Source organism: Equus caballus, chromosome 20 (assembly GCF_041296265.1).
Source record: "Equus caballus isolate H_3958 breed thoroughbred chromosome 20, TB-T2T, whole genome shotgun sequence".
Lineage (NCBI taxonomy): Eukaryota > Metazoa > Chordata > Mammalia > Perissodactyla > Equidae > Equus > Equus caballus.
The window spans coordinates 13,506,965-13,520,558 of record NC_091703.1 but is presented as its reverse complement, the minus strand read 5'-3'; the positions used below and the strand labels follow the sequence as shown (position 1 = coordinate 13,520,558).

The following is a 13,594-nucleotide window of genomic DNA, read 5'->3' as shown; positions in this document are numbered from 1 at the left end:
GTGACTTCAGCCTCAGTTTCCTTACTTACAAAGCTGACACAACAAGACCCATTTCCCTGTGGTTTTGAAAGGATTAAATTGGTTACAGTCTATGAACAGCATAGTATATTAGTGTCAGAAACATGAGACTCACTCCACGAAAGGTGATGCTGTCATTGACCCAAGAACCCCAAGAAGTGGCAGAAAGACACCTCGGGTGTTCTTGCTTCCAATCAGCCACTCTGGAATCGGTCTTCAGATCACGGTTTCTCTGCCACCAGCTGAGGGAGCATTTCCAGTTTTAGCTCTCAAATTTTGCTATTTTAATATATGCATCAGACCACAAGGTGGTGCTTTCTTCTAAAGTTTGCTATTAGGAGGCTTCTCCAACCACAAAAAGTGAATAGCAAAGTGCGTTCAACACTCCTATCAAGGGCCAACTTCCTAACCCTAATACAAATATCAGGTGGGCTCCAGCCCTCTGTGACTGAACAGCAAGGAGCACAGGCCGTATATGGAGCATCCGGTCCTCCTTGCTCTTCCGCTCTCTAGCTGGGAAGCAAGTGGGAAGAGCCCCAACAAAGCGGAAGCCTTTATTTGGTTTCTTTTTCTATGGCATTAGGTAAACTCCTGTCAAACACACACAGTGTGGTTTCCCCCAGTTTCTGGGTTACTCAGTCTGCAAGTGAGCAATGGTTCACAGAATGCAGTGATGAGGCAAAGAAGGAGGGTGTCCTTGTGACAACTGCCATGAGGTGGCGAAAAGTTCACTTCCCCCTTGTGGCATAGTGACTGAAGCCTCTGGCCGTGAGTACAGTTCACGGGGTTCTGAGTGTAAAGCAAATGCCCACCCCTCTTAATTTTCATGTTGCCAACATGCGTGCCTGCTGGGTTAACCACCTTAGATGTGTAGAGCAGCTTGGATTGTCTAAAGGACTTTGCAACCAATTTGCTGCCATTACTGAGAGGCAAGGTAGGCTCACCAGTCCTGAGTCCTAGTCCTGCCTCAGTCACTCCCTGCTGTGAGACTATGGGCAATTCCACAAATTTTGTCACCTATGAAATGGTGGGGAAAGAAGGCATGTGGACCAGATTTCCCAAGGTCTCTTTAACACCAGCATTCTGTAAGTACAGTCTCATTTGTCCCCCATTTTTCTAGAAGAAGTTCTGTGTCAGCTAAGGTTTGGGTTATTCTAGAGGCTAGGAGGGTTTTAGGGGGAATACCAGATAAAGCTAAGAAAAGATAGTAAGAGGTCAAAGGCAGAAAGAAGACAGAGCTGGGAAGGGCTAGGCTTGGAGACCAAGAGGGTACTGAGAAGAAGGGAGGAGCTGGAGAGAACAGAACGTGGATCCTGTAAATCTGGGCTGAGACATGAAGGCAAAGCGAGAGGTGCTTTGTGGGGAATGGCCTCTGTAAAGGGAGAAAAAAAGGAAAAAATAGGTAAAGGGTTTTCCTTGGATCCAGCCAAAGGATTAACTCTAAGACTTTTCTGGCTGATCCTCTGATAACAGCCTTCTGAAGGCTGGTGTAGACTTCCCTGCACCAAGTTCTTTGACCTCTTAATCCTTCTGAAAGTGACCTGCCCTCTCTACTAATGAGAAGAGACAAAAATAAAAGAAAGTTTGCCGGCAGTCATTCCAAGAACATTCTGTTGATTTTCTCAACACTTTCAAGGCCCCATCCAACAACCTTTCATTAGAAAATAACTCAAAGGCCAATACGTGAGTCACGACAGCTATAGTCGATAAACTACACCATTAATTCATACCTCACAGTATTTTCCTTTAGTCTGTTACTATTTTGAGTGAAAGAATCAATCAGGATCAATGTCATTTTAATAGATTCAATTTCATTTTAATTAAGAAATTCACAAATTTTTCTTCTAAGAATGAAAACACTAACACTTGGCGGAAGGCGGAGGGGCTGAAAGATGAGCTTGACAGCACCAGGCTGCTTGACTCACATTAAATACAAGACAAGATCGCCACATTCCACAGGTCACTGACTTCGAAGGGGCGCAGCTTTCACCTTTGGAAACGATCTGACTCCGCTTCTTCGAATTTGATGAGCATTCTGGTCAGTTTACTTGGGAATCACATGACCCTTATTTATTTGATACTGGACATTTTATTGTCTGGTGAAAAAAAATAAAAGTTACTAAAAATATGAACAGACTTCCCATATGGTCATCTAGTCACATATATGTATTAGTGGAGACTGGTCGTATTAGCAGAAGTTATATACATATACATAAATTAAACGTTACCTTTTAAGAGATTATATAAAAATGTGGAGAACTGTTATCTCTTAGGGGAAAATGTCAATGCTTTACCCTTTCTTTTATTTAATCCAAATGTAATGAGTGCTTAATGTTTCTAAGTCTGTGGATTTTTTGAAAAACTTGTTTTAATCCAAGTTCATCACTGAATACATCAGACTTTTATAAGAGTGAAACTCTTGCCAAAAAGGAGTTGCCATTGCTGTGTATCTTGAGTGGTTTCTCTGTGTAAAACTAAAGGAATAAATCAGACAAGAATGTTATTCCAAGAAAACAAGGTCACAGTTACAGTGTCTTTAAATTTCACCCATTCCCCTTCTGTTTAATAAAATAAATTTATAGCTTTAAGGTACAACTCTGCAGCTAACCATGCATTTTCTCTCACAATGGTTGTCCAACAAGCGACTGAAAGATTTTTATTTTGCTTCTGTTTGGAGCATGACCCTGGAAGAATCTAGAAGTAAAATTATACTTTAGTTCTAGTAAAAGAAAAAAATAATTTTTAAGAGTCAAACTGGAGCAGCAAATGTGTATGGGAGCAACGAGAAGTACATGCTTTGAAAGGATTTCACAAAATTACTTTCTCATCAGTTTTTAGATTTGTTTTATTCCTTTAAATTGATGATTTTATCTTTTCCTGTTAAGTGTGGATTTGACTTTTGATTCATCGAATTGGAGTGTTGACGGATCATCGGTCTTTAAAATTAAAATGCCAAGCAAAGAACGTGGCTCCCAGGAGCCCTTGCACCCCTTCATGGGTGAATGGTGTTCAGTCAGGCACCCCCCGGCAGGAAGTCAGAGCTGTCGTGGAGGCGGGAGGACCACGGTTTGACGGCTGAGAGTTCACAGCAGCTTCTGGGCTGTTTAACCTCATGACTCATTGTCTGGCTATAAATCTATTTTTTATTAAAATATAATTACACATACATGGTGACAAAGTTCGCATATTATGGCAAGGCATTTTTCACACTAGAAAAGCTGCAGACAGATTGCTGGAGGTGCAAGGAACTAGATTTCTCCACCTCCGGCTCGCTGGCTACTGTGCTGGGACCGTAGCTCTCACAAATCACTTTCAAAATTCTCCTGGGTCTCCAAAAACTGTTCAATTCCCTCCTCTCACCCTTTTTTCTACCATCTGCAACAGGCCCCCATCACGTAATAGACAGGAACAAATACAGGCAAATCTGCCTGCTTGCTGAGATTTATTTGTAACCCCAAAATCAATACTCGCAGCACATTACAGTGATTCACAGACCTGTTCAGAGCAGGGGAGAATCTGAGTTACCAGAGCTCACGTTCCCAGCTGAACAAGGATGCTCTGCCTTCCTGCTTCAGCTCTTATCTTTAAATAAAGCGTCCTTTTTGCTCTCTAGTTACTGCCACATTCTTCACATTGCTGTGCTTTCTTTGGGTGATTTCACTGTTTATAATAAGGCCCCCAAGCCTAGTGCTGAGGCACTGTCTAGTGTTCCCAAGCATAAGCAGGCTGTGACGTGCCTTGCGGAGAAAATATGCATGTTCCCTAAGCTTCGTTCAGGTATGAGTTATAGCGCTGTTGGCCATGAGTTCAATGTTAATGAATCAACATTATATATTGCATAAAGTGTCTTTCAACAGAAACACACATAAAACAAGGTTACATAATGATCCATTAATGAAAATGTGACCAGAGGCTCACAGGAGCCTAATCTATATTTCCCCTAGGAGCAATGGGTCAGTGTTCACTAATTCAATATTCACAGCAACTTTATAGAAGGTAACAGCCACTAATAACAAGAATCGACTGGAACTACCTTTAGTAGCTTTTCTGCTTCCCCAAATGCATGTTCCTGCTATTTTTTTTTTTTTTTTTTTTGAAGAAAGGAAACTGGAAAGAAGACAGATCAGAGAAGAGAAATGAATATTTTAGAAAGAGAGAACGTGAATCCTAGGATGAGGAGTAAAAGGCAATGGGGTTTGTTGAGTGTGCAGAAGAGGTATGTTTAAGAGCTTTCTGACCTCCGCTCCAGGAGAGGAGCAAAGAGGCAGAGTCCTGCACTAAAGCGGATAAGATTGTGTTTGAACCCAGTGGAACGTCCCACTCGTCAGGGTGATGAAACTTTGGAACATGGACTTCCACCCTTAGAGAACTTCAAGAAAAGATGAGAGGACCGACATTAACTCACAGGATTGCTAAACTAAATTTGAGAGTTCCAAATCAGGCACTCAGACTGGCCTTTTACAGCTCTGGGATGCTATGAATAGCACCCATCTGCAAGCGGCCCTGCTAAGCTGTGAGGCAAGGTGTGTCAATAGGGGATGTTTTCCCCAGGATGGACTGAACTAGTTTGAAGACGCCCAAGTAGAGACTAAAGCTAGGCCAACGGCCATATTCTGACCAACATTCTCCAAACTTCATTTCCTGGAAGGTGAGGTTTTATTTCACCACTGAGGATGCGGGGAGGGTGGGGAGAAAGACTGTGTATGGGTGCGTGTGAAATTAGTGATTTGTCTTTTTTACATTCATGTTTCAATTTTGTATGAGGACATATTATTCAGCGTCTTGCTCTTTTCTCTGTAGTGCCAGCGTGTGGGTGGCTTGCCCCCAGCCCACTCTCTCACCACTGAACTGTAGGTTCCCCTAAGGCGGGTACCCGATCCCTGTCTGCCCCTCACATGAGCAGGAGCTCAAGAAATTCAACTTCTGTCAGAGAGTCATTCCCATGTTAAATTCTTCAAAAGGTTATCGCTGACCAGAGAATGATGTTCAAACTCCTTAGAGGTCCAGAAAAGCTGTTTGTGAGTCTGCCCTGCTTCTTAGATTTGGCTCGGCTCTCTGCACCCTCCTCCCCCATCCCAGGGCCACTGGGCACGGCTGTGCAGGTGGCTCCCGGACAAGAGGGAGTCACAGTGCAGAGCGGAGAGACTCAATCATCCTGGAAGAAAAGTCTCTTTTTTCTCATTGGTTGGCCTAGAAAGGGGGCAACCTTTTGCAATTTATCCACCTCGAGATGACACTGTTTTCTAATTTGCACAAAGGCCATGGACAGAGCAGTGTTTCTGAGCTCTAGCCTGCAGTTCCCAGCTCCCTCCAATGCACCGAGCAGTCTTGCCCCTAGGCCTCCAAGAGTGGCTCTTTCTTGCTCTGGCCATTTCCCCAGTAGGTGTCAGCTGAAATATGGCTTCTTCCCCAAAGCCTCCCTGAGCCCCAGGAGAGAGCTGATGGTCCCTCAGCACTCCGTGCTCGCCTCTCCTCTAGCATCCGTTCATTTACTCGCTCATATATTTAGAATGATTTACTCAGTACCTGTCCAGAACGGCCCCAGTGTATGGCGGTCAATGAGATGGACACAAGTCCTGTCTCTTGGAGCCAACAATGGATCAGGAGAGGCAGGCACGAAAGAAATCACTGCACAAAAAAGTGTTTGATTTTACTTTTGAGGAGACTATAGGACGCTGTGAAGGTGGGTCTCAAACTGGCATAAGAGACTCACACTTCTCTGACTGTATGGTAATTGCCTGGCTTCTTGTCTGTCTCCCACTAGACTACAAGGTGCCTGAGCTCTGATTCCCAGTTTTTCTGAGAGTTGTAGCCCCAGAGTTGAGCACAATACATTTAATATGCACTCAGTAAACTATAAATATTACCAATATAAATGTCACCATCTTGGAAACAGTTTCTGTAAGGATCTGCATTTGGTCACTTGTGAGAACATGGTATTGGAGTACCTCTGTCCACAATTTTCATTTGTTCCTGAAAAGATAGAAATAAGTGGCACAGGTGTAGAAAAAAAGTCTTGTTCAGCTTGGGGCATTTGCATTGAGAATGTCTGAGCCCCTTTTCTCCCTGCTCCCCAGTGGGAGTGAACATTTCTCCCCGGGTCCTCAGGCACCTCTGTTTCTCACCCTCCTTATAGGAAACACCAGCTGTCACCACTTATGCTTTGCCTGAAGCTCACTCATACCAGTGTGTCAACTGTCCCCGGTAGCTACAGCTTTAGCCTTCCTTTCAATGTCTAGCCTGAAAGCTTGTGTGTTCTCTAAAAGGAATTCCAGGTAACTGTGAGAGTTAGAAGGAACTGAGATAAAAGGTCTACCACTGACGGGTGATCTTTGTGCCACAAGTATTTATGTCATCATTATGTGACAAAACTTACACTACATTCCTTTATATGACTCAAATACTACAAATAACAAAACTTTCAAATGAAAAGATTCCTACAGTCCTGAAGGCAAACTTGGCTTAGTGATTTTAAGGGAAAGCTGATTTGGATGTTGGGAAGTCTTGAGTTGAACGTACTGTAGTGTAGCTGGGTTAGTTCCTCACCATCATCCTTGACTACTCCTCCCTTCCCTTCCCTAGGCCTCAAACACCCCGGGCTCCAGGGCTCAGGGTCTCTGCGCCCTCTGTCCTGTTCTATGTCCCTGTCTTTGCATCTGAATTTCAACTTAACTCCTGCCCCTTGGCACATGTGCGTTACACCCTCATACAGGCTGCTCGCAGCACCCTCTAGATTCCCAGCTGTCTGGGGAGCATGAATTCTTAGAGACAGGTGACATGAGTGTGCGTGTGTGAGTGTGTTTGTGTTGGGGAGTCATGTGCAAGAAGACGGGAGCAATGGGAGGACATGAGCAGAGGAAGCGTCCTCAACATGGGGGCACAAGGAAGAGCATTTCAGAACGAGGGAATCTCAATTATTGGTGGCGTAAAACGAGGATGTGATCATTTGTGTACTAATGGGCACTCTTGGAGTCAATAAAGGCTTTGGACATTGATGCCAATTATAGACATAAAGGAGTGATAAAAACAGAAGAGAAAGTACATTGTTTATTTGCATAAATGATCTCCTTGTCATATATGCCTACTGTGTGTCAGATAAAATGTACTGTAAATTGTATTGGATTAAAACAATAAAATCTATACTTACTAATGTAACTTCTGGACCAATAAACAGAACAGAATCAAACACAAGGAAACACTGCAGAAGTATGTTTGTTGCAACACCAGCCTTTGAGAAGGACTATTTGGCCTCTGTGAAGAAACACCAACCTCTGTTTTGTCTTGTTTCCTGGGGAGATGAACTTTGTGGAGGACTTCTCTGGGGTCAGTGCTTTCTTCCCTTTTCCCTGTGTCCTCTCCGTCTCCACTCCCTCCTAATATTTATGATGGTGAGAGTCATCAGCCAGGAATAACTCCAAACAATGGGCCACTTCAGACAGTATGAGCCTCTAGTGGGAAGATCAGGAAGAGGGAGGATTCGGAGACACGCCAAGCTACAAGGATGGTGGGCAAAGAAAGCAAGAGACACTTATTTGCTCTTTTAGTAGTTGAGGGAAAAAACAAAGTAGAAGAGAGAGGCTACTACAATGGAAGAAGGCTGCAGAAAATGTATTTTTACACAAATGAGACGGGGATGGTTCATTTATAAGAATGTACATACACAAATAAGACATAAAAAGAGATATCTGATTCTTTAGTGCAAATATAACACTAGCTTTAGTCCTTTATGAAACTTCGCAAAATTTATGCTTAAATAACATGCAGCACAATCCATTTGTTTACTGACTGCTGATTGTGTGCTAGGCGTTGTGCTAGGCTCATCACTTGGGGGACAGTGGTTAGCCAAGCCAGACATGGGTTCACGCCCTCGTGGATCTGACAGTCCGGCGGACAGGTGAGTGTCTAACCAGGGAATCACCCAGGAGACAGTATGTGGCTGTGTCTTTAGTGGAGAGTTCCATGATTCATGCAAGTGCCTCAGAGTGTGATTTACCCTCTTGGGAAGGACAGAAAATGGTCAGGAAAATCTCCCTGAGGAAAATCACACTTCTTGAGAAACAAAATAGTTATGGCCCAGATTATCATTCCCACGTCATAACAGAGGTCATGTTCTCTGGTCCTAAGTGCTTCAAATTTGGCTCTCAGAGCCATGAGTCTGCCAGGGGAAACAAGTAAGTTGGAAATCCATTGTAAATATTGGCTTCTGGCTTCTTAGACATCACTAGAGTTTTAAATATCAAAGATGTGACTTCAGTACTTTATTTTTTCTTATAACTTTATATGCAAGGTCTGTTTTTTTTAAATCACTTACTTATTTACCCACCCCATACATTTTTGAGCTTTAGACATATACTATACCCTGCGTTAAGTGTTCAGAGCACAGAGGCTAGTTGGAGACACCACATAACAAGGAAATGCATGAATGACTATGTAATTACAAATTGCAGTACTTCTCTGTAGGTCAGGCTTCTTAAGTACACACAACAGGATCCACTCTAGACAATGTAAGCAGAGAAGGATGTATTAAGAAATACAGCCAGCTTCACATTTTAAAGAGGCATAAAAGAAACAGACTCTAGGCAACCATTCCAGGCTCAACATCCCAAACCATATTGCAGAACTAGGCCGCCAAGGAAACCACTGCCCTTGTCAAGGTGAGAATCACATCTCCTCTGCCAGGACCACAGCCAACCAACCGAATTCCTCTACCCACCTCTCTCTGCTCATGCAACAGCATGTCAAAACCGCCTCCGGCATGCATGTCTGATAGACAAAATCTGAAACACTTCTAGAACTCAGCTTCAAAGGAGCCTGGGAAAGGCAGTTTTAATCTTCGTCCTTGCCTTCTAGAAGAAGATTGGCATAGATAGTGAGGGAGCCCACCCAGTCAGCCATAGTCACTGAGGGAAAGAGCAGAGAACTATCAGAGGGACTAGCATAGGAGATCTGCTTTAGATTGGGTAACATGCCAAATCCGTTTGAGGAAGTTGCCTTTAAGGTAAGTGTAGAGGAAGGAATAGGGTTTAGTTAGGGCGTGCAAAGGCCCTGAGGTTGGAATTTGGCAGTGACAGCAAGCAAGAAAGTAAAGGAGAACAAATGTCAGCGGGGAACATAGCACAAGGCCTGAGAGAACTTGGAGCAGTGGAGGGGTTGATTGTGTAGGGCTCGGTGGACCAAGGTAAGGACGCTGTACTTTATTCTATCTGCAATAAAAAGCCCTGAGGGGCCTGCAATAGGGGAGTCATGATTATGCATTCATTAGTACATGTCATAACAAATATCTTGTAATCTATTGTTAGTGCTCTCTGCTGCAAGAAACAAAATATCTGATGGAAAGGGCCCTAGGTAAGTTTATTTTTTTCACCTAACAAGAAGCCTAGAGAGAAGCAATGCCAAGATTGGTTCTGTTGCTCAACCATGTCCAGTATCTGGGTTAGCGTCTTCATGATCCTTGGGGCTGCTCCCACGTGGTCACGAGACAGTGGCTCAAGTTCCAAGCATCATATGCTTCCTCCATGGAAGGGAGGAACAAGGAGAAACCTCTCCTCGGAAATCAGGAAAAGAAAGATGTTTTCCTGTAACCCTCAAATTCCTTTGGCCAGAATGGGGGGCCATTGCTCTGCTGAGCTGCAAAATACACCAGGAAAATTATCTGACCTTTTCAGAGTCTACAGTGGGAGGTAACGTCTGCCAAGACAGGGGGAGGAAGGAGTGGCTTTGATAGGGAGCTGTGGTGAATGCCAGCACTGTAGTTTATTATGACAGTATACTCCACACGAGAGCAAGACTGATGTTAGCCTAGACTTGCCTGGATAGAGAACACTAGAAACTCCCTAAGGCATCGAATGGGATGGTTAAAATAAAACCACACTTACATAAATCAATCATTTTTTCCTGTGTAACTGTGCTACTTAGAAACTCTGCTTATAAATTTATCCATAAACATATTCATAGAGTGATGCAAGCCAATGGTGCTGTGCTTGTAACACACCATGCCTGGGCATTAGACAGAGGCCTGGGTAGGCTTACCTGTGTTTACCTGGGGGCTTACACATGACTGCCCTTAGGCATCCTGGATTGCTGTTTGACCATTTGCACACAAACGTGGGTGCCAGACATCTTTCTCTTCCCCATCATGCAGGGTGTCAGTGTGACAGATGCCACCTGGACAATTGTACACTTTGCAGTTGGTGTTATTAAAGATGAATCTTTTCTCTTTTTCAGACTAAGAACAGCATTTCAATGTCCCCATCTAGCTCCGTTCTTCCATGGTCTCACAACAGTTCCAAATTTCTCTCTCCCTCGTGGAGGCCTCAGTCATATTTTCCAGTTGTTGTTTGCACAAGAGAGAGGCAGGCAGGCACAGCCCCAGATACAGGTTATTCTCTGTTTCGTGCTCCTGCTCATTGGAAATATGCTAATGACCCTGCCAGACCCCAAGGCGATGACAAATCTGGAATGCTACACTCTTGCCCACTACGATGGAGTGGTGAAGAGTCAGCTGCCTCTTTTGTTCTCAACACAGACTCTGCCTAATGTATTCTCAACTCCCTCCACCAAATCCCCACTCCGGCTGCTCTCCATCTGGGAGAGCAGGGTTTACAGCTGTCTCTGCATCTGACAGTGTCGTTCTGTGACTCCAACTGCAAGAGCGGCTTATTGTTAAGTCGAATAGACTCCACTCCAGAGATCTGTTTGTGAAATGTCTGGTGGAAGGGGTAGAGAAAAGGGAAGAGGCAGAGGATAGAGGAACACAGAGGAGAATTTCTATAAAACCCTTCAGCTAAAGTAAAGATAAATTGTAGAGTATTGTACTATGCTTTTCATGTTGCAAAGTAAGTGTTAGCTCTCCTGCTTGCTGCACTGCAATTCAGAGCTTTACTGTTAAAAATCTAACCCAATGCACTGGTATGAATAATGAAATGAGGGGAGGAGGAAGGAAAGAGAAACCAGAAGAGAGGTAGATAGAAAAGGAAGATAGAAATGGTTGAGAGCAAAGAGAAGGAAAATAATAGATTCATGATTGAAAGTGTGAGTGATGGGATGAAATTGCTGGAGAGAAAGGATTAGTGCAGATAGCAAAGTCTCCTTGTGCCATAAATGTAAGTGCCTGCTCAGTGCCAGACACTCTGCCAGGCACCAAACACTGAGTATCCAATGACAATCAAGAAAGACAACGTCCTTGCTTTCATGGGACATGTATTCTAGCGAAGGAGACCAAGAATAAACAAATAAACAGGTTTATGATATAATGTCAGGAACTGATAAGTATTGTGAAGAAAAACAAAGTGGGATAAAGAGATAGAGAGTGATAGGAGCATGGCAGGAGGCAGAGATCTCTCTAAGGAGGTGATATGTGAAAAGAAAAAAGGAAATGAGAGAGTGGGGGACTCAAATACCTGGGAAAAGAGCACACCAGGCTTGGAAGAAGAATGAGAAAATTCACAGAGGCCGAAACATGCTGAGTAAATGGATCAGTGGATCAGGTAGGCAGGGTGAGAGGAGTGGAAAAGGAAGCAGGCCCAGAAAAGACGGGCCCACTCTAACTGTGGTGAGGGGCCAGCGAGAATTTCAGTGGGAGAAAGATGTGCTTTGATTTTTGTTTTAAAAAGATTACCATGACTCCAGAGAATGGCTAAAATAAAGGATTCGCGAGGACGTGGAGGAACTAGACTCTTCATATCTTACTTGGGACTATCAGTTGGTAAAGCCATTTTGGAAAACCAGTTGACAGTCTCTACCGAAGCTGGACACCCATAAACCTTTGACCCAGCAGTTCCTGTGTATATATCCAAAAAAAGAAGATAGCTACGTCCACCAAAGAACATGCACAGGACCATTCACAGCATATTTGTTAATAATAGCCTCAAACTGGAAACAACCCAAATGTCCATCAACTATAGAACTGATAAATAAATTGTGGTATATTCATATAGTGGAATATAACACAGCAGTGAAAAATAACAGAGTACAGTTACATACAACAGAATCAATGATTCTTTTTGTCTGTTGTTTTGTGAGGAAGATTGGCCCTGAGCTAACATCTTGTTGCCAATCTTCCTCTATTTTTATATATGGGACACCGCCACAGCATGGCTTGACAAACTGTATGTAGGTCTGCACCCAGGATCTGCACCCGTGAACCCTGGACCACCAAAGTAGATAACTCTCATGTGATATCAAGGGAAAATAAACAAGTTCTCAAAAAATACAATCATCATGACACCAGTAACGTTAAACTTAAAAGCATGCAAAACTAAACAAGATTGTGCAGAGGGGTACACAAATAGAAGAATAAAGACATGCATGGGAATAACAGGCACGGAGGGCAGATAGTGCCTCCCTAAGGGCTGCAGCTGGACAGGCCACACAGGCGTGGCCAGCATTATTGTAATGTTTTATATCTTCTGCTGGGTGGTAGAAATATGACTGTTTTATTATTCTTTATACTTTTCTGCATGTCTGAAATGTTTCATGATGTATTTTAAAATCATGAAATAAGATTAAAAAGTAATAAAGTAAGGCCAATGGATTAGCAATATCCAGGGATTCAAAAAGTTACTAGAGTGGACATATTAGAGAAAGACTGTTAGAAAGTTCAGAGGCGGTAAGCAGAGAGGGTGACCCTTGAAACTGGGGTATTTGAGGCAGTGCAATTACTGATATTGAAAGACCTCTGGTATGAGACGTTGAGAATAGAGAGCAAAGGCATTGCAGAGAAACAGATTAATAGAGACGAAGGGTTCTAGGAACTGAGAAGCCACAGTTTTTTATGGAGAATTGACGTGGATGTTGAGGGATGTGAATAACAGGGCTAGAGGCATAGTATTATTTCTTGCATAAAGCATGTTTACAATGAATGTTTATTGAAATGAACTGAACGTCCTTAAATAAATGTTACTGATGATCCCCTTCATTGCAGGCCTAGCTTTATTTTTGTTCAGTGTAAAGTATCAATGGCCTGTTGGATGTTGTTCTGTTGAACATACACACACATACACACACATACACACACACTCCTATCCTGTACAGAACATTGTGTCCTTTGGAAAAAACTCACAAGTAATTTTACTTCCCACAAAGGAAATAGTTACATATGTACATGATTTTATGGCTGACTGTCACCTGCGTGTTCATGTCTCCAATTTTAAATGTCAAATGAAAGCATCTTGGACCAAGAAAGAGTAGTCTGATGAGTAAGACTCTGCTGGATTATTTGTACTGACGACAGCATCCATCCTTACAAAAAAGTGGGGGAAAAATCAACCCTCAAGAGCATTGCGGGGCAGGAGAGGGGGGAACTTTTGCAAAAATACAGTTTAAAAGGCACATTATATCAAAAGAAAATGTTTAGAGGGAGATAAGGTAGTTATTACCTTTATTCAGAGCCCTGATCTCCAAATGGTGATTAAGTTTTTTTAAACCTGAAAATTCTCTTAATCAGGTAGTTTTACATCTGTAGAAGGAGCATTCCTTTTCTGAAGCTCTGTTCCCCTCATCTGTGTGTTCCTGCCCAATCGGAAGACATACACATTTTCACCTAACAGGAAACCCAGCACCTAACACTCGAGTGAGC

At 43.1% G+C, this 13,594-nt stretch overlaps 1 long non-coding RNA gene across 1 annotated transcript; it reads right to left on the bottom strand.

Moving 5' to 3' along the window:
* Positions 1-1,812: 1,812 nt before the first annotated feature.
* LOC138919350 (uncharacterized) lies at positions 1,813-13,062 on the bottom strand. The gene is made up of 2 exons (XR_011429499.1): positions 7,288-13,062; positions 1,813-2,114 (listed from the first exon to the last, which is right to left on the bottom strand). It is a non-coding gene; the product is annotated as an uncharacterized lncRNA (long non-coding RNA).
* Between the last annotated feature and the right edge of the window lie 532 nt (positions 13,063-13,594).